General features: G+C 40.6%; 1 long non-coding RNA gene across 1 annotated transcript in view; it reads right to left on the bottom strand.

The window, feature by feature from the left end:
- Window positions 1-20,621, bottom strand: part of LOC138296301 (uncharacterized) — a 114,773-nt gene that overhangs the window by 42,680 nt on the left and 51,472 nt on the right. The window contains exon 2 of the long non-coding RNA XR_011203805.1: window positions 5,788-5,910. This is a non-coding gene — a long non-coding RNA (uncharacterized lncRNA). The remainder of the gene's footprint in view (window positions 1-5,787; window positions 5,911-20,621) is intronic.

Genomic DNA, 20,621 nt, shown 5'->3' on the forward strand with positions numbered 1-20,621 from the left:
AGATATATATATATATATATATATATATATATATATATATATATATATATATATATAAAATAGGACACAAAATGGGTAGTAGTGGAATAAATCCTACACCTCCACATAAAAAAAATTCTGAGTAGTGTAGTGGGAAGTCTCAACAACAAATCAACAGTTAACTTGGTGCTGGTCAAGTGGAGAAGCCCTACTACCCAGATCTAATAACTTACTGATCCACAAGAGACCAATGCAAATTATTAGACAACAAATACCCTCTGCACACATATGTCAGTAATTTAATAAGTCAGAAACAATCTCATTACAGAAGGATGCGTAGAAGATTATGTAAAACTGAGATCCTTTTATTAACAATTCCTATTGATCTTCGACAGCCGAAACGTGTTTCGTCACGAATGTGACTTTTTCAAGGCTGCAAAAAGTAAACAAGAAAATCACATTTTGATACTTGATGACAGGGATAAGTACATTTCAAAAAGCAGCTCCTGTACATGTGTCAAAGGCTGTTTATAAGAAAAGAATTAAAAAAAAAATATGCCTACATGACGAAAGTTCATGATCCCATGCAGAGAAAAGAAGCATAAAATCAAACACCAATGCTGGTTCAAAGATCAACTGTAGCGACATGTGTCAAAAGCGCAAAGTACATGCCTGAACACCAGTGACCCGTATGAACTGCAAAGAAATATTGCCAACAGTGGAGAAATGAACAAAAATATGGGGTGACCATTCCCATCAAGTGCAAAAATGTTTCTGACTTACTAAATTACTGACATATATGTTTGGGGATGGTATTTGTTGACTGATATATATATATATATATATATACGTGTTCACCACTAGGTAGTTATAGTTAGGACCTAGTTTCTATAGAAAAAGCGTTTTTTGTTTTGTTAATAACTTTGGCGCTTTTTGATGAATCTTCACGAAATTTCCAAAACTATACTTTTCTAAGCTCAGCTTCTGTCTTGATAGTTTCAGGGTGATCTGTCCAGCGGGGCCGAGAAAAGGGGGAGGGGTCCCAAAACGCATTTTCCCTATTAATTTTTCTATAGAACCTTTAGACACGCCTAAAGCCTGAACCACTGAACAGAATTACACCAAATTTGACACAAAGCTAGATTCTGTTCCGCAGATCACGTTTTTTGTGATTTGGTGCGAATCCTTTCAGTAGTTTCAGAGAAATTTAAGGGCAAAAAATATAGATATATAGGGACGTGGATCCTCCCAGGAATCAACTGTCCCCGTGTTGCTACCTGATTGGCTTAGAACCCTTCAGCAAAGAAGTGTTGGCAGCTATCTTGGGACTCGGCTTCAGCCGAGTCACCCTGACCCCTTAGCCCTGACCCCACCAGGGCTAAAAAGCATAAAAAAAAAAAAAAAATTGGCAAAAAAAATCCACGGATGGATACGCAAATTTTTCCAATGTTTAAAAAAAAATGCAGTCTCCTGTGCTTATTTTTATTTGCCCCCCGGTGGGTCAGGTCCCTGGAGCATCATAGAGGAGAGGGGAGCACGGGGCCCCCATCCATGAGCTTTAATAAGCCCTGCGGACCGCCACCTCCGCGGGGCGAATGTAGAAATAAGAGCAGGGGCACGACCCCCGCGCCCTGGAAACCACCATCCCCCAGGGCAAAAATGTTTTTAAGTAAGTGGGGGAGGCCCAATGGCCTTCCCCACAGCCACGGGTACAACCAACTCCCCAGGGCTATCCATTTAATTAATGCGGGGGCTGTGGCCCCCCTCACCCCGGGGACCACCACCACCCGGGGCTACACTTTATTTGGTGCAGGGGGGGTCCCCGCACCCTCCCCCGGGACCACCACCTCCCAGGGCAAAAAGCTATTTATTTGCAGGGGCCGAACGGTCCCCCCGTTGCCCGAGGGACCACCATCCCCGGGGTAAATGATTAAAAAAAGAATGGGGGTCCCAATGGGATCCCCAGGGATCACTACCCCCAGAGCTATTCTCATTGGAGGGGAGCCATGTGGCCCCTCTCTTGGAGCCTCTGATGGCCCTGGGGACTGCTACCCCTGGGACATAGCTGTTTGCTGTGGCTTGGCTGCAGCGCTGCAGCTGCAGTCAAGCCAAAGCAAACACTTTGCTGTTGACAGTGGGACCTTTTAAGCAGATCCCGCTGTCAAACAGCAGAGCTTTTGTCTCTTTCCCCCCCATTCACTCACTCAGAGCCCAATTCAAGCCCCCACGGATCCACTCAGACCCACTCAGATAGTTACTCACCACTCACACACTCACTCAAACTGTCACAAATTTCTTTCTTGTTTCCTACAACTCCAAATTGTGTCCTCCGTAGAGGGAAGAGGGCAAACTAGTGTCTTCCCACTTTTCATTAACAGAAAATTATAGATGAAAGCAAAGAGCACACACAATAATTAAGAGGCATAATTAACTACAGACTCAGGTTCTGATTCAGAAATATTTTCCTATAAGTGTTTCTTACTCTTGTAGTACTTCTGGCTCACTTCAGAATTCCAGGGGTACATTAAGAGAACTCTTGGCTTACTTTTGTCGTTCAGTATTAAGCAAGGAGTACTACATAATTAAATCACAGCGAAATATTTGTGAATTGGCCTCAGAGTCAATAGATATATGCCAATTTGGCTTGGATATTAGCGGGCCACAACCAGTCCATATTATTTTTGAATCACTAGTTGGAGGAGGTTAGATTGGGGAAAAACCCCCTTCATTATTAGAAAACTCTTGGTGAATGTGGTCACATGGGTTGATGATCAGTGGCAAATCATACTTGGTGCATGAATCCCAGGTAGCATCATTGTGCATCAACACTATCTGCAAACCCCTCTACTGGCACCTTGGCCATTCTTTAACTACACCACGGGTGGGAGTGACTCCTATGCTTTTACTCCTCACTCTTAACCTCCGAGCTTCAACTCTTTTGGTTCTGCCTTGGGGCTCACCTACTGGTTCTGTAAGTGCAAACAAGAGATTCTACCATAGTCGAACAATCCTAATGGCCCCTAAATTACTATCTATGACATGACATACTTATTTGCTCTCATATAAATGATACCACTCACAGAGGAGTTATATCACCTGCTGCTTATAGCTGATGAGGCTAAATTCTGATGAAGCTAAATTAGAGTGTGTTACATACTGATTCGGTTTTCTTGTTGTACACTCAGTACATCCACATAAAATGCCACGTGATGAGCATCAGTTAAGCCAGCCAAGGGTGAAAATGCACCAGGCCAAAAACCCCTGGGAAATGACAGGATGGGAGATTCCTGACGTCCCATATTGGCAATCTGAAGATCCAAGGCTCAATTTGGATTACTGCTATCATTAGAAGATGGACCTACCATCCAGGCAATATAGTTGCCTTCCCCCTCACAAATTCTCCAGGGCTTGGAATGTCACCCAAGTTAGGGGGTTATTCTAACTTTGGAGGAGTGTCAATCCGTCCCAAAAGTGACGGTAAAGTGACGGATATACCACCAGCCGTATTACGAGTTCCATAGGATATAATGGACTCGTAATACGGCTGGTGGTAAATCCGTCACTTTTCCGTCACTTTTGGGACGGATTAACACCTCCTCCAAAGTTAGAATAACCCCCTTAGTGTTCTTAAGTAGGAGGCTGTGAATAGAATTAAACAAGCCTTGTTCATTGCAGCCTGTCCTGTTGTGGTACATTAAGAACATTATCAATTTGAGTCTTCAGGAATATTTCTGATGCATGCAAAGTTTCCTAATGTACATAATTACCATATACAATGCTGCAGCATTCTAGATGAACGAAAATAGTTAAAACCTGCCACCATGTAATGTCTAACAATCAGGTGAACATAAGAGCATAGGAGGTGAATTACACCCCAGGGAGTCTACTGTCAAGTTGCTGGTCCAGTAGAGGTCACACCTCCAACAGCCTTGTAGTGCACCATGTAAAGATTTCCTTGATGTTGTGGCGAGGGATTTCTGCAACAAGTGCTCATGATAACAAGGCAAAAGTTTGAATGCCAACTGGTCTACAATGTCATGGCAGCATCACAAAACTGTATTAAACACAGGAAAAATCCTTATACCAAGACAGAACCATGGTCATATTCAGAAAAACAAAACCTCAGCGGTTTAGGGTTCATTCAACAAACGTCTTACAGTCTTTAACACTTGCATCTCCCAAATAAATTGGAATCATGTATGTGTAGCAGACTTGAAACATAACACAAAGATCCACTGTTGTAGTATTCACAGCTTAAATTGTATTGATCATTCAAAAATTCACATAAAAGATATCAAGTAGGCGTGAGTGTAGACAACACAGCTACACTGCAAAAATTATATACGGTTGAAACAGAAACAAAGAGATAAACAATGGGTTGTATAACAGGTCAGTGTGAGAAATCATTCAAAGTTATAGAATTCATGTAATTCACTCAAAAACAACCCCAGGTTATGTTGTAGACGCTTCGACCCTAAGAGCAACAGTGGGTCTCATCAGGACATTGAAGCCATCTAACTAAGAATGTTACCAGTCCCTGTCAATGTCTAAAGGTCAAAGATACAGTCAAGTACAATTATAGCCATATAGGGATTTCAACAAGTAATAAATAAAGACTTTTATTTGTGGATTAATGGAATGGAAAATAATGTTGCAACTAGGCAATCAAACCTTCACCTTCCACAGCATAGTTGAAAAAAAAGTTAGCATTCTTTTTTTCTTTTCTAAAACAAACTTCCAAAATGGGAGTTTGTTTTGAAAAAAACAATAAACAATGTTCCTGATTACTAGGGAGTTTTCTCCCTACATCTGGGCATTTTTATTTCTACCTTCAAAGTACAGCTATGACATTCTTAGTGGACTCAGTTAGGGAAAAACACGTTGAAAGGGCTACTTAAAATGGGCGGGCCTTCTGACACTGTAAAGCCTGTAGCCATGTGTTCGATGGGCTGCCAGCTGGTGCTTCAACTATCTGAGGCTGTGCCATTGGAAACCAAGTGCTTACTCATTTGTAAAGTGAGGCAGAGGAAACCATGCATATGGTGTAACAGGGAATCCACCACTTATCGTCCAAGAGACAGTTAATACAGCAATTTAAATGGGCCCTATAGGCTTCACTTAGCTCTCCTAGAACAGTAACGTCCAACAAAGGAACTCTGGCATTGTAATGCTCCAGTCCTGCTCGCTTGTGCCTATTGCACCTGATTAAACAATGGAAATACAGAGCAACAACAAAACTGGAAAGAACTGTGTGGTTTTTAATTATGCCAATCTAGATATGTAGAATGAAGGCACTATATGTCATTATAACAGGGAGTATGATGACAAACAAGAATAATAAGAAACATACCCGAAGGGGAAATCCCATTCATGGGGTGAGGAGTTGAAGACAGATTTCCAACTCCCTAGCTTAAAGCTCTAAAAACAACGATTTGCTGTTTAATGTTAACTTCTGAGCACACGATGAGATGAAGCAGACTTCTCTGCACCCGCCAAAAGCACCTTGATGTGTTTATTTTAAGAAACTGCAACCTTGTATGAAATAGGGTAGTGTTTGAGTGCAGAGGAGGAAAAGAGAACAGAAAATGATACAGAATAACTACACATGCAATAAAATAAGGATTTCCACAAACAAATAGGATTGCAGTTGACAAGAGATAGACTATGCCTTCACTGGTCTGCATAGGGAAGGTGGATAGCCTGTAAATTCTAAAATGTTTCAACCAATCACTATAGCTCCTTGCAATTCCCCACAGACCTAACAGTGGCATAACTGAGGAAGTAACATAAGCCATAGGCAGTGCTTACCCAGTGCTTGCCAGGAGTACAGACCAGGATCACCAGGTTGCAGGGCTGAGGAGTTGGGAATGGGAAGCGGGGACGGTGCAGACCAGAAAAACTCAGAGACAGGTGCTGGAACAAGTCGAGGCTCTGTAAAAGTAACAAAAAAATGAGAGATCATCTGGATGTATGGTGTCATAGGAGTGGTGGTGTGAGTGTGCGATACTTGAGAAATTTGGTTCATAGACACTGATTAGGTTTAGTCAGTGAAACAGCTATTATCCCAGTTTGATCCTTTGTTATCAGTGGCACAGCCTTGCTATCCTTGGTTGAAAAGGTTCTAAAAGAGCACTAGATAAACAGCATGGCCCTCGTACAAGCAATGGGAAATTGTCAATCCTGGATGAGTGACAAAATACTGCTATAAATTGGGTGTCCTGGGCCCCCAATCCCCGGCCCAAGTACCACTATACCTTCAGAACCATTGATAGCTGCGTCCCTGTAACTAGAGCGGTCAATAGCCTCATTTATGTTCTCTAATCTCCAGTTCTTGACCTCCCCTTACATCCTCAGCATTAAATATAATTGTTGTCACCAGATATGTGAGGGGTCAGGGCCTACCGCATGAGCTCTGTTGGAGTCAAACAGTGCGGGATGTAATTTTTACTACTTTAGTGTTAGAAATGGGGTTTGTGGACGGCAGAGACATGCACCCCATCCAAGCAGGAACCACAATCCTAGTCTGGGTAAGTCAGATACACGCAATAGATTAACCTGTGCTCACCCTCTGGTAGCTTGGCACAGAGCAGGCAGTCTTAACTTAGAAGGCAATGTGTAAAGTATTTGTGCAACACTCAAAACAGTAAAACAGTGACAACACTACACAAAAATAATCCAAACCAGGATAGAAGAATAGAGCTTAATTTAATGAATACAACAAGACAAAAACAACAAAAATTCATTAGAAAGAATGAATGAAACTGTAGTGCTTAGAAATTTAAAGCACAAACTCAGACTAAAGCTAAGTGGTCGCTTTAGTCTGGGTTAAATCTGAAAAGTCAAGCCCACCACGATGGAGCGTGCGTCGTATACAGGGACCAACCTTGTCCTGCTGAAAAGTACCTTTGGATGGAGGACGCGTCAACGTCGATAACCAGATACGAGGAGCAGAGGAGGAGATGTATTGGCATTGATCCCTTTGGATGTAGGTGATGCGTCGGTTCTGATCCGCCCTGTCAGAGATGCATCATCACCAAGCCCTTTGCCATGAAGTAATGCGAAGTCATTGAGCAGTGATGTGGCGTTGTCGAAAGAGATTTGTCAGTTCCAACTGGTGCAACAACAGTAATGCCTGGATTTTGCTGGTTCAGCACAGGGAAACCCACTTACAAGGGCCCAGGACTGGATTGGCACCACTTGACAGAGGAGGACTCACAGGTGGCAGAGTCCAGGTGCTGTGTAGGGTTGCTGGAAGTCTTTGATGTCCCTGAGACTTCAGAACAGGAGGCAAGCAGACAAGACCATGGAGTCAATCTGGGTTTAAGTGGTGTAGGTCCAGTCCTTCAATCCAGGGCAAAGAGGCCAGCAGGCAGCAGGCAGGTGAGCAAGGCAGAAAAGCTATTCTTCCAGACCAGCAGTCCAGCAGCATAGTAGTCCTTTCAGTAGCACAGCAGTCCTTCTTCCTGGCAGAGTATCCACAGGTCCATAAGTGTACTGATTTGATAGGGTCAGATGTCCTTTTCTAATACCCAATTAATGGTGCCTTTGAAGTGGGGGTAACTTCAAAGAAGGGTAACTTCAAAGAAGGGTCTTGGAAGTGCATAGAGGTCCTCCCTTCCTGCCCTGGCTCCAGACTCAGTACAGGGGTTAAGCAGTCCTTTGAGTGGGAATAGGACACTGCCTATTCAGGTGTCTCAGCTCCTCCCTCCCATCTGACTCATCATCATGCAGATGGCCATTAAATCACACCTACACTTCCTTTGTGTGAGGCTGTCTAGAGGGAATGCAGGAAACCAGATGTCATTCCCAGCCCAGACGTGTATGGCCGACAGGCTGCAGAAACACATGGCTAAGAGCAAGCAGGAAAATGGCAACTTTTCAAAAGTTGCATTTTCAGAATTGTAATAGTAAATCCGACTTTACCATTAAAGCGGATTTATCATTACAATTCCATAGGTACTAAACATGATACGTCTACTCCTTCCCAATCAGCAATTACACTTTATTAAAGGTAATAAGGAATCCCCGATGCTAATCTATGAGCGCATTAGGCCTCATAGTAGTGAAAAACTAATTTGGGAGTTTTTTATTACTACGACATGTAAAACTCAGCATATGTCCTGCCTTTTAATGACATAGCACGCTGCCTTGTGGGTTACCTGGGGCCTACCTTAGGAGTGACATATGTAATAAAAGTGGAGTTTGAGGCTTTGGCAAGGGGTTTTAAATGCCAAGTCGACATGACAGTCAGACTGCACACACTGTATCAGCAGTGGCAGGCCTGAGACGTGTTTAAAGGGCTACTTAAGTGGGTGGCACAATCAGTGCCACAGGCCGACTAGGTGAATGTTTGCATTGTCAGCATTCCGTTCATCATCTGTTCTTTTTGCTTTTGTTGCCCTAAGTGGGAAGAGTATGCACAGACATGGGTTCGTGCTCACTACACCACTGTATTCAAGCTAGCATGGCTGATGAACGGTAATACCCCAAAACTGGTCCCAGGATGCTTGTTTCCAGTCCAGGGAGGATCTTGCTTGGCATTTCGGGCTGGACTGTTCCCATGGAAAGCAGGTTCAAGACTGAATTCCATATGGCTGGGTCCAAACTGGTGTGGGGTGGTGGGCAAAAAATGATGGATTACACCCAGATCTTTATGACTGGGTGTGAGTGTTTACATTATTCAGCATTCCGTCCATCACCTGTTCTTTTTGCTTTTACAGGCCCACTATTAGTATTTAATTTATAGACACATATGGTGCACTTTACTAGAGACTTATAAGTAAATTAAACACACCCATTATGAATACATCAATGTTACCATGTTTAGGGGAGTAAGAATATGCTCTTTAGCACTCGTTAGCAGTGGTAAAATGTCCAGAGCCCTAGGGCCAATAAAAACAGGTCAGCAAATAGAGGCAAAGCAGGCACAAAGTTTGGCGGAAGACCACCCTAAGTCTGATAGGTCTAACATTTGACATTTTGATGATTCAACATCTATGGCTCGGTTAGCAGATTACACTGTGAATCCACTCTAATGCACACAACTGAAGAGACCAGGCATCATAGATTCAAACATTTGTGGGATGATGCCCTCTAGCGTAAAAAAACAGTCATGTGAATCCGAGTGGGCAGTGGAATTAACAGATTCATTAATGCAGCTTCCCCTTTATTTGCAAGCTTCACACTCACTGCCTCAATGCAACTATGTCATTGCCACTTGGCCATCTGTGTTACAGTGCTTAATTTGTAAGAAAAATTGCTAAGTGGAGGAGCTCAAAGTTTTTCTTTGGAGTCCGCTGCCTGCTGTGTTGAATGCCAGGGTTGCTGAGTGCCAGTCATTCCACCTTTTGCCGCTTTCTTCCACTACATTATACTTCTTGTCTCTTCATTTTACTGTATCAGGTTATTTCTCATATGTGTTCCCTTTATCACAGTTTCTTTCTCATCTTTCATTTTTCACCTTTTCTGCTTCTCTTTCTCTAGATCTGGATCAAAATCTGATGATGGAAAATAAGTCCTGGTCCCCAAAAACTAGTGACAGTGCCCAAAACCTGCCACCACTGATGCAATTTAAGCACTGCCATGCAGAGATGAAGAACAGTGTAGACAGGTAATACACAGAGTAGAATTCAAGAAATCTTTTGGTAAATTATCTTCCGATAAGTGATCGTCAATCCTCCTAGGATTATTTTATACTCAAAACTAACACCTGTTCTATTCTGTCACATCATCAGCCTTAACTATGGAGAGAAGCATACCTTGACGCTATAATTTGCTTCCTTGCAAGAAAAACTATATTAGTTGTTGGAGAATCATATTTTGAGGAACAGCTGTTGAATATATAGTTTTCTTTCCTTTGACGTCTATGCATTTTTAAAGGGCATGAATCAATTTAGTATCTGTGTGTAAAATGTAAAAGTAACTTCAATATAATGCCTTCAATTTATTAATATACCAGATAAATTATCCTTAGTTTCTTTTATAATTTCGCTATTTTTTGCATAATTTTGACAAACTTGCTCCATCATTTTCTCCTCCACTGCCACATAATTCCAGTGACACTGTATATATATATATATATATATATATATATTTGCTTAATCTGTGTTTGCAAGTCACTTTATAGAAAATATGGAAAATATTTAGCTTACTGGAGAACATCATCATGAGTCTTTTGTCAGGTGGATAAAACAAATGTTCGTAATCTGGAAGTTCAAATTTTTCCTGTGTCCCCACGGAACATTATGGCCCTAAATCTCTCCAAATGACTTTGAAAACCCCTTCCATGTCATGCGCTAAATTTAATCAAAATTATAAAGACCGTACACTTGACACGGATAAGAAAGGTGGCACTCTAAAAGTGGTGTGACCTATAAAGTGTATCTAAGAAACTTCCACAGGATTGGCTTGAATCTAAACATGTGGCTTTATACATGTAAACTACATCCTGTGCGTGACAAATTCAAATATAGAGTCTTACTGGCAAAGAATAACCAAATCAAAAAGAAGCAAGATAAGTATTTGTCAACTTATATAGAGCAAGCCATAAAAATAAAATAGTTGACAAAGATATTTTCTAAGTAGGAGGCCATCACTTGGTTGTTCACCTGGAAGGAAATATTGTCTTTGTCCTTGAGCTACAATGGTTAAAAAGAGTATACACTACCTCGCTTTGTCCGTGGGTCACGAACGGGATTTCTATTGACAGTATTTTGCAGCTGTGGTGTGACATGCACACAGGAACAGTTTTTCTCCAGCTGGCAAATGACAGAAATAGAGCCCCTCTTAGATTTCTGGTTCAGTGTTCATTTTTTGCCTTATCTCAGCCCCGGCGGGTATGTGATCTGAAATCAATTGCCAATCTGCTGTAACAGGATTCTAATTGGCGCAGAACATTTAAATACACCTTACGTGATTTGTTGCTGTTGATATTTCTGACCAACATAGGATAAGTATAATGAGCTCTCACCAATCAGGCTTAACGGACAGATATGTAGCCAGAGAACAGATTTTGTGCAAAGTGATAATGGTAGTGGAACATTGTTTTGTCCACTACAGTTCACATGGGTCACATGAAACATGCTTGGTCTTCAATCTGTGTTAAACATATTTTATTAAATGTATAAGAGTAAGGAGACAAACATAATCCATTACCAAATAATGCAATATTAAATAGATTAAAATATGTAAGTATATCAAAAGTTTTGATGAAGAAAAAGAGAACTAATGAAATGAAATACAATACAAAATACGCATCCAAAATATCATCCATCCTATTAAACATAACAGGTTTTATTGCTGAAGATAAAGGGAATATTGAACAATTTCACTTCTCTGATGGGTAAAGAATGTGACAATGTGTATGCTATACAGATAACTAATTTATCTTAAATATTATGCCAAATGTTAACAATCATAGTGATTATTTCATGTGCATAGTGTTCTTGACATAATGAATTCAACTTAGTTTTAAACAACTGGCAAGGCATCCTTTGGAAATTATATATTACACACACACATTAGTTTGGCAATGGGAGACTGGATATCAACCCGAAATATTACAGGACCGTATTTTATTCCTTTTCTGACTGGATCATTGTAATGAAAATTCAGACTTCCAAAATATGTGAACATTAATTAGGTTAACTATATTTGTTTTGTTATACCTGTCAGCCTTAGGGTGGTATTCCCCCCAAACATTTTGCCATACTCTCCCCTATTTTTCTGATCACATTTATGTTGGCCTTGTGACTCTGTGCTGCTTATCACTGCTAACCATGCTAAAGTGCATGTGCTCACTGCTTAAAACATGGTAATATTGGCTTGTCCCCAGTTGGAATATCTAGTTTGTTCATAAGTCCCTAGTAAAGTGGTACTACATCTACCCAGGGCCTTTAAATTAAATGCTACGAGCAGGGCTGCAGCACTTATTGTGCAACCCACTTAAGTAGCATTTTAACATGTCTCTGGCCTGCCATTGCAGCCTTTGTGTACTGCTGCAAACTGCCATTTTGACTTGGCAAGAAAACCTATTTGTCAGCACCAAACCTTCCTTTTTTAATACATATGTCACCCCTAGGGCAGGCCTTAAACAGCCCACAAGGCTGGATGCCAGGTATTTAAAAAGTAGGACATGTACGTTTACGTTTTACATGTTTTGAAATGTTCTTACATTCGTTTTTCACAATTGCAAGGCCTACCTCTCCCATAGAAAAACATTTGCGTTACATTATTACATTTAATAAGCTGTAAATTCCAAAAAGGAACAGGTAAATAGTTTGTGTGTGTTGTCTTTGAAACTGTAACGAACAATCCTCTTTTTATGAGGAAGTCAGATTTAGGTTACAATTTTAAAAATACCACTTTTAGAAAGTTGGCATATTCCTGCCTAAGCCAGTAGTGCTTACAGCCTGTCTCCGGGTCACATGACTGGATGTAGTTGGCAGTTGGGCTTTGTGTATTGAACCTAAACAGCCATACACAATAGAGATCTTAGGTTTGCCTGGATGGGCCGGATGGAGTTATGCACAGTCCCACTTACACATGAATAGGCTGTGTTCTGCCTTCACACAAAGGATTGCATACCACCAATAGTTGGCCTGCAGCCAGGACAGGGGAGACAGGAAACCTGTGCAGTTCAAAAGGAAACCTGTAGATGCTTCCCCTACTTCAACGGAGGCACCAGGTATAAATATTGGACCTCAGGCACCAACTCTTTAGTACACTTCTGGACCTGTGGAAGAAGAACTGCTGTGGTGTTGCAAAGATTGCCACTCTGTTGGACAGCTGCACTAAAGGACTGCCTGTTGTGCTGGCCTGCTGCCTTGCTGCCTGTGTGAGAAGGACTGGACCTGCAACCTATCTGTACCAAGGACCACCAGAATGACTCTAGGTTACAAGTCTCTTGTAACAAGCACCCTGCAACTGAGAGTCCTACCCTGCCAAGTGGGACCACCCCAGTTATCAACCCTTGGAAGAGGGACTGAAGATGCTCTGCCTGCCCATTTGTGGATCCAACAGAACAAGCGATTCTCCTGTTCTGTGCAGTGCAACCCCAAGTAGAACCAATGCATTGCATCTGCTGCATGGACTGCTTCCGGTGCCAGCACTCCGCATCGCAGCCTCGCTGCTCCATGGAGCTGATGCATCTTCTCTGCTGCTCAATGCATTCTCAACACCAGACTTCGCATCACAAACCCTCATCAACCAGATCCTTGATGATTGTCACGGAGCCGTCTTGAATACAGGCCACGACCCATAACAACAAGCACAGACCGATGAGTAGCCCGGGGGCACGACAGGGAAGAGGAACACCTGATGTGTTCCCCCGGGGCACTGGATGGAGAACCATCTCCCGGGAAGCTGGAGACTTCTGGGGTCACAACCTAAAGAGGCTGACCTCGCCGGAAGAGGGCGCGAAGGAAAACCCCGAGAGGAGTAACGAAGACACTTACCAAATTGGGAAGCCAGAGGAGGACACAACAGCAACAACCACAAGAGGAGAAGATGCGGGGCCCGGTTTTCAGGAGCCGAGGAAGCGCACAAGTGAGAAAGAGAGAGGACGGGAAGTACCAGAGTCAGAGGCCAGACCCGAGAGGCACCCGGACCTTCTCAACACAGAGCAGCCCAGCCCCGTTCCAGGAGGGACGTGGCTACACAAGGAATACCTGCTGTGGCTCTAACCTAGGAGACAGTGTCCCACACCACCATACGCCCGCAGAGCTGATCCACGCCAGACCCAACCCAAACAGAGGATAAGAATGGCTTTGACCACCCCATAAATACTGAAAAATAAAAACATATCCATTGTGAAACCACCCTAGTTGAACTGTGTTACTCCGCCCTAAACTCTTACAATGATGATGCAAGAACTTGCATCACTGCCCCACAGGTCCTCAAAACTAACGTACCTCCTCTTCTGTGCGATTCATCCTTGATGCCGAACTTTATATCGCAAGCCCTCATTGACGGGATCCTCAACAATGATGCAGCACATTACATCGCAGCCTCACAGCTCCTCTTGGAACTGACCTGTCACCTAGACTGTGCGACGCATTCTCAACACGGGACCACGCAGTGCTCCACAACCAGGACTTAAGGTACTCTTGTTCATTGGGCCTGATTCGGTATCTATAGCCGGCCCTCTCTCTATTGCGGTTGGCCTGAACTTGTGACTTTATCCTGGTGCAGCCTGACGAGATAGCCACAGTGTGTGCTTTTCGTATTTTGCTGCTATTTTCACAAAACTTAACTGATTACATTTTTGTCAAGTCAGGTCTTATTTTATTTATAAAAATTTATTCTATTTTTCTAACCTTGAGCAGGAATCTTTTTGTAGTGTGATTTCACTGTGTTACAGTTTGAGTGCTGCATAAAATGCTTTTCACATTGTCTCTGAGTTAAGTCTGACTTTTCTTTCCTAAGCCACCCAAGGGATAAGAACAGCTTAAATTAGGGTTTGCTTGTGACTTCACCCTGAAAAGGAACATAGTTTCTGCTTGAGTAGGGTTACGCCCCCTCAACCAGTAACCCAATTTCTTACACATATTGATAACGTGTCATATGCTTTAGAGATGACATGAGCTGATAAATTATACGAATATAAGCATACATCTAAATGAGAAACTTTTGCAACAGGTAAAGATTTTGGAAAGCTTTAAGATCAGACTCACCTAAAAATATGTTTGTATATTAAAAAAGATGGGGAATATATTTCTTCCAAAAAAGACACAATAATGTTTCCTTAGTCCCTTTTTTATTCTAATTTGCAAAGTTTTATCTGTTTTTTTTTTTAAAGAAAATACTTTGAAGCGGAAGGGTAGCATGTGCATACCTCAGAAGCAATTATTATTTTAAGAAGCTCAACTTTAACCTACCAATCTAAAAAAAATCAAATCACATATCAGTTATCTCTTTGATTTATGAAAAAGTAGTTTCACAATTCAGATGTACTGTCTTTTTAATGGAAATAGAAAACTAAACTCCTTGATATTTAATGTCATTACAACCCCAAATAACTTTTAACCCACCAGGTGTGCAATTTACATTTAAAGGAATTAATTATTTTTTACTAATAAGCAGGCCAATGATTTGAATCTTACATCATGAATTGTTATACCTTTATTTTTTTATAATTAGTAATAAAACAATGTCGGGGGTTAATAGTCAATAAAAAAGAAGTGGTAAAGGTTGGTGGAATGCCACTGAAAAAACGAACTGGAAAAAAATCAGTTAACATACTAGGCAGCTGGTTAAATATATAACCCTTTACTCATATTGAACAAAAACTGCCAATTAAGTTTATCTAATGCTTTTCAGTATCCAGGGATGAATGGGCAATAGGAGAATTCACTGAGCTAGCTGAAGGTAAATTTTATCAGACCATACTTTTGTTATTTGAAGATAACCTATCTTTCAGAAATCAAGTTTGATCAGATAAACGATACAGTCTATTAATTGTACCTATCTGTTTGCTAAGATTTATGTATACATTTTATAATCCTGATTTATTATTGCTACAGGTTAATAATTAGGTGTGGTTTTCACCTGGCTTAAGCAAAACTATAATTAATGCTTTAGCAAATGCACCAGATATAAACTTTATCATGAAATTGAGGAAAAAGAAGCAATTGATATGGACTTTTGAAAACTCAGCTGTAAAGCCATCTGGTCCAGGAGCTTCAACAAATTTTAGGGCGTTATTTAGAGTCCAAATTTAATTGGCATAATAGGGGCATCTAAAAGTTATTTGTCCTTTAGTGAGGCAGAGGGTGAATTACAAGGCACCAACAAATGTTCTATAACACCAACGTGGCTATCTTTTGGTTTTCTATATAATTTAGAGAACACGATCACAAAATCTGTTTGCTATATCTATGTGGAACATAACAATTTGCCATTTGAATTTCTGAAGACATGAAGTTGTTTTTCATCTTCTTTGCAAATGTTTAGCTAATATCTTCCTGCCCTGTTGGCATAGTATCTAGCTTTATAATCAGATACTTGAAAACCAGCTCATTTGCTAAGTGGATAAGGGTATCCATGAAATACTTTTTGCAAATTACAATTATAGCACCATTTTAAAGTACAATCTTTGAATTTCAGCAGTCTGCTTTTCCAGAGCAGATATTTTAATCATAAAAATGTTATTTTCATGTGCCACTAGGGAAAATGCAGAGAATCTAAAGACGGCCTTGAAAAAATTCCAGTGAATTATTCTAGAAGTATGTTGTAAACTGTTACAATTAAAATAACTCACAATAGCATTTAACATTCTATTCATATTAGCTTCAATAAAAAAAAAATCTGTATTAATTTGTCATCTTGGAATTGAGACAAAAAAGTTATTCAATTAGACATCTATTGACATTAGATTATGATCAGAAATGTAAATCTGTCCACTGTTATGGTCTAAAATGATGTGGTATATATTCTTAGAAGAAAGTAGGTATTCAATTACAGAGTGTGTAAATGTGAATTGCAAAATAATGCAAATTCTTTATGTGCAAGAAACTTGTGCCACCAGTGATTGATGAACATGTCCTAAAACAATGCTTTAAATAACATAATAGATTTTGAGATCCACATAAAGATCAGTACAGAAAGAACTAATTGCAAACCAAGAAAAACTGCATATAAGTTATGGGGGTATGAATTTTTCAGAATGTTAAGGCTAAACTTTATATGAAAATCATTCATAAACTGTCAGCACTCAGAGCTCACTGATATAATATCACATAGATTTAAGAAGTCAATCAGGTCAGCTGTGAACTGTAGCAATTTCAAGTGCTATATTTCTGATATTCTTGATGAAGATGGGTTAAATAAGCAACACTTGAGACTACACTAGTCAAGTTCTAAACACAGGAAACTCCATGGATGGACAAGAAATCCATAGCAAAATCATAACAAACGTATATCTTGTTTTCTTCTACTATGAGGGATGGTATTTCTCTTGCTGATTTTAAGATCGCCACTAGAAGAAGATGCCCAAGAGTTTGAACATAACATACTTGGCTTGGTTTGCTCCACTATGTAATTGATATGATGCATTTTTTCAGTCTCAAATATCTTTATAAACGTATTTCTTAGTGCATTCGGAATTAGGCTTTCAAGGTAGGCTTTAAAGCTCTAATTGTCAATACTTATGGCAGTCAAAATGTGTAAATTATTTTACCTGTTTTTATTCTCAAAATTCACAATTATCACCTGTGATACTAATAGGGTCAATAATACACTTGCTATATTTACCTTATTATGTTATTCTGCACTCTCATTGATAGCCTCCCACCAGTCTCTTGAATATTTGCAATATTTGGACTGATAGTGTCAATATTTAGTATGAAAGGCATGAATGTCCTTGATGATAAAAGATAACAGAGGCAGTCAGAGGTAGAAATGAATATGCAACACTACAGAAAACCAGAAAAATATTGAAACTGATGTGGATACAAAATAGTCTCACAACAATAGTATTAATGGCCAAAGGTTATGTGTACTAGGAGAAAATTTCAGCCAAGAATATATGCAGCTATAAGCCTGACTTTGAGACACTACAGAATGTTCAATAAAAGTAATTCATTTGTTAGATATGTGGAAAAACTGACACAGTGTTTTGAAAATCTCTATTACTGAATAAAGCAGACTGTCTTGTTAATGCATCCATATTAACAGCTTGCAACTACCTTATTATTTTCTGTTTAGCAGTTTATACTGTCTGAGGTTTTAACAGATTACTGTTTACAGCTTGCTGAATGCTGAGCCTGAAGAGAAGGAGGTGAACCCAAAGCCCACATGTGTCATCACACAGCAGGCCACGCAAAGAGTGTCATTCAGCAAAAACTGCAGAAAATGGACATTCCAGAAAAAGGTCACAAACATTGTACCAGATGAATAAATAACCTAATCACAATATCATCCCAATCTCTTATTATGGGGCAGGTGACGGCAGGCCATACACCTCTGTGGCCATCTTATATTTTACTACCAACTCTTCCTACTCTTCATTCGGAATGCAAGTAACAATACTGCAACTTCTAAAGCTACAAATTAATTTGAAATATTACAATCTTAAACAAATATTATTTTACGTAACATCTTACATCTCCTCTTCAGCTTTCATAAGCCATACACTGAAAAGACTGAATTACCCCACATATGTTCCAACTGAACTGGATGTGTGCGTTCCCCTCTCTCAATTATTTCTCTTTCTATCATGGAAAGTGGGTGGAGTATATTTTTGAACAGTATCACTCTACAGTAGTACCACTGGTGTATTTTGAGTCACAATTCGCCCTCCAAGAACGTTTACTCTTCCAGAGGCTGATTTGCTAATGAGCAGAAATATGGACCATGGATATGCACACTGCAGCTTAGTAAGAATATTGGCCATGCATGTACATGTTAGCTTCTTCCATAAAAGTTTATATGAAACTGTTTCTTTCATGTCTGCTCTTAAAACAAAACTTGGTGATCACAGTCAACTGCTGACCACCAGGTGGTGTAATACAGCATTCATTTTAATATTGAGGTTTTTTAAAGATTGCTCGTGGCTGCTGGGGTATACATTGGCAAAAAGATCAGACCTTCAGAGTGGGTCCCTTCTATAACCAAAGCTGTGCCCAATGGAGGCATATCAAAGCAACACCGGAGAGGGAGACAGAACACTAACAAGGCAACATGAGATTTGCCCACTTCCAATTTTCTTCTGGGCTGCTTGGCCTTGTCCAGGAAATTGCTCTCAGGTTATCAGCAGACTGGGAGCACCAGCAATAATATTGACAACTACATAGTTAGTTGTTTAGGTAACTCTTCCTGGTGTCTATAGTCATCTTATATTATTTATGTCAGTGAACAACAGCATGGAAAGCAAACATCCTGTGTTAGTCAAGCTACATTAAGGAAGGTGAAGTATCCTGCATATCCTATTTAATTGTCAATTTATACTCAGTAATTGGTGTTTCCAGGCAATAATGTGCTTTATTAGTTTTGAGTAGACCTGCTCACATTAAAGGTACATTTTATTTTTCATTCTTTTATGGGTTTGGCCCAGTAAAAGGACAAAGCAGAAGCAAGTTGCTATGGTTCGGAAACCTTAACACTTTAACATTGATGGTTGTAAAAACCGGGGTACTAGCTGAAGGGAGTGAAACCTTACTCAATCAGCAACAAAACTTCTTATCAGGGTGAAGCACACGCAAACCCCAAATTAACCTGTGTCAACCCTCTGGAAACTTGGTACAGAGCAGTCAGGCTTAACTTAGAAGCAATGTGTAAAATATTTATGGAGCACTTGACACAGTAATAAAGTGAAAACAGAACAGAAGACAATTTTAGAAAATCTACAAAAATAGAACATTTTTTAATAAATAAAACAAGAGGGAAACAACAAAAATGTAATCAGTAGAATAGGAGATATGAAGTTTCAAAGGTTGTACTGAATATGGCACCGAAAAGCACAATGTGCCAACTGTAGATATTTGATTGCAAGTAATGGGACAAAGTCACAAGTTCAAGACAACCTCAGTGGAGTGTGAGTCAGATACAGGGACTCAGCTAGGCCCACTGAACAAGACTATCTTAAATCCTGGTTTGTGGAGCGTTGAGAGGTCCTGGACAAGGATGTGTCACATAGCTGAGGCGATAAGTTGGTTCTGAGGTGCTGAGGAGCTGTGTTGTGAGGTCTTGTGTCATCGTCGAGGATCCCACCGACAAAGGTTTGTAGTGCGACCTCTGGCATTGATGATGCAGTATGCAGTTGAGACAATCCATCAGTTCAGAAGAGCTGCTAGGCTGCGATGTGGTAACCAGCCTCGTAGTCGAGATTGCTGTCATTGAGAGATTTGTGGTGCAAGGGCCTCTGCCGGAAAAGCTTCACCTAGTGTGTGGTTCCAAAGTGTCTGGTGGATCGATGCAGAGTCCTTGCATCAGGACAACCATCGCAGCAGACACTGATGTGACCATTGCTTAGACCTTTTTTGGTGCTCATGTCAGTGTCTCACTCCATATAAGTGAGTTTCTTTAGGGAAAGCATGTTGGCGTTGAATGCATTTTGCATTCTCTACGAAGCCACATGTGACTACGGGCATAGAAGGGAATCTTGACTCCAATTGGCCCTGGAGTGGTAGTGTCACAGACTGACCTGCATGGGGTAGGGAAATGGGGTTATTGGCCCTAGAGGCGGAGGTGGTGAGACAGACTGCAACCTGAGTAGGAATAAGCTGATTAATAGAGTGATTTATATGTTGGTGGGAAGGAAACTCTGTTGCAGTGGAAACAAAGTTCCTTCCCCACCAACATAGTGGTCGGCCCACCCGATCTAAATGCAGGGCAGGGACCTTGAATTTGGCCATAGCTGAGACTACTCCATCTCTGATGTGGCCTTACTTTTCCGACTGCACTGCGAAGTAAAGGCTGTCGGAGGAATGGCTACATGTCCGCCTGCCCAATTAGGATGGGCGGACATATAGCCATTTTTTACTGTTTTTTATTGCCACGCAAAAGCTTGAAGTGAGGGACAGTAAAATTCAAGCAATGCCACTCCGGCCATGGTAGACAACTCTCATGACGAGGGTAGCATTACCTTTTTTATTTACAAAAAGAAAATCACATTCTGGAATTTTCTATTTGTAAATAAATAAATA

Source organism: Pleurodeles waltl, chromosome 5 (genome assembly GCF_031143425.1).
Source record: "Pleurodeles waltl isolate 20211129_DDA chromosome 5, aPleWal1.hap1.20221129, whole genome shotgun sequence".
Taxonomy (NCBI): Eukaryota; Metazoa; Chordata; class Amphibia; order Caudata; family Salamandridae; genus Pleurodeles; species Pleurodeles waltl.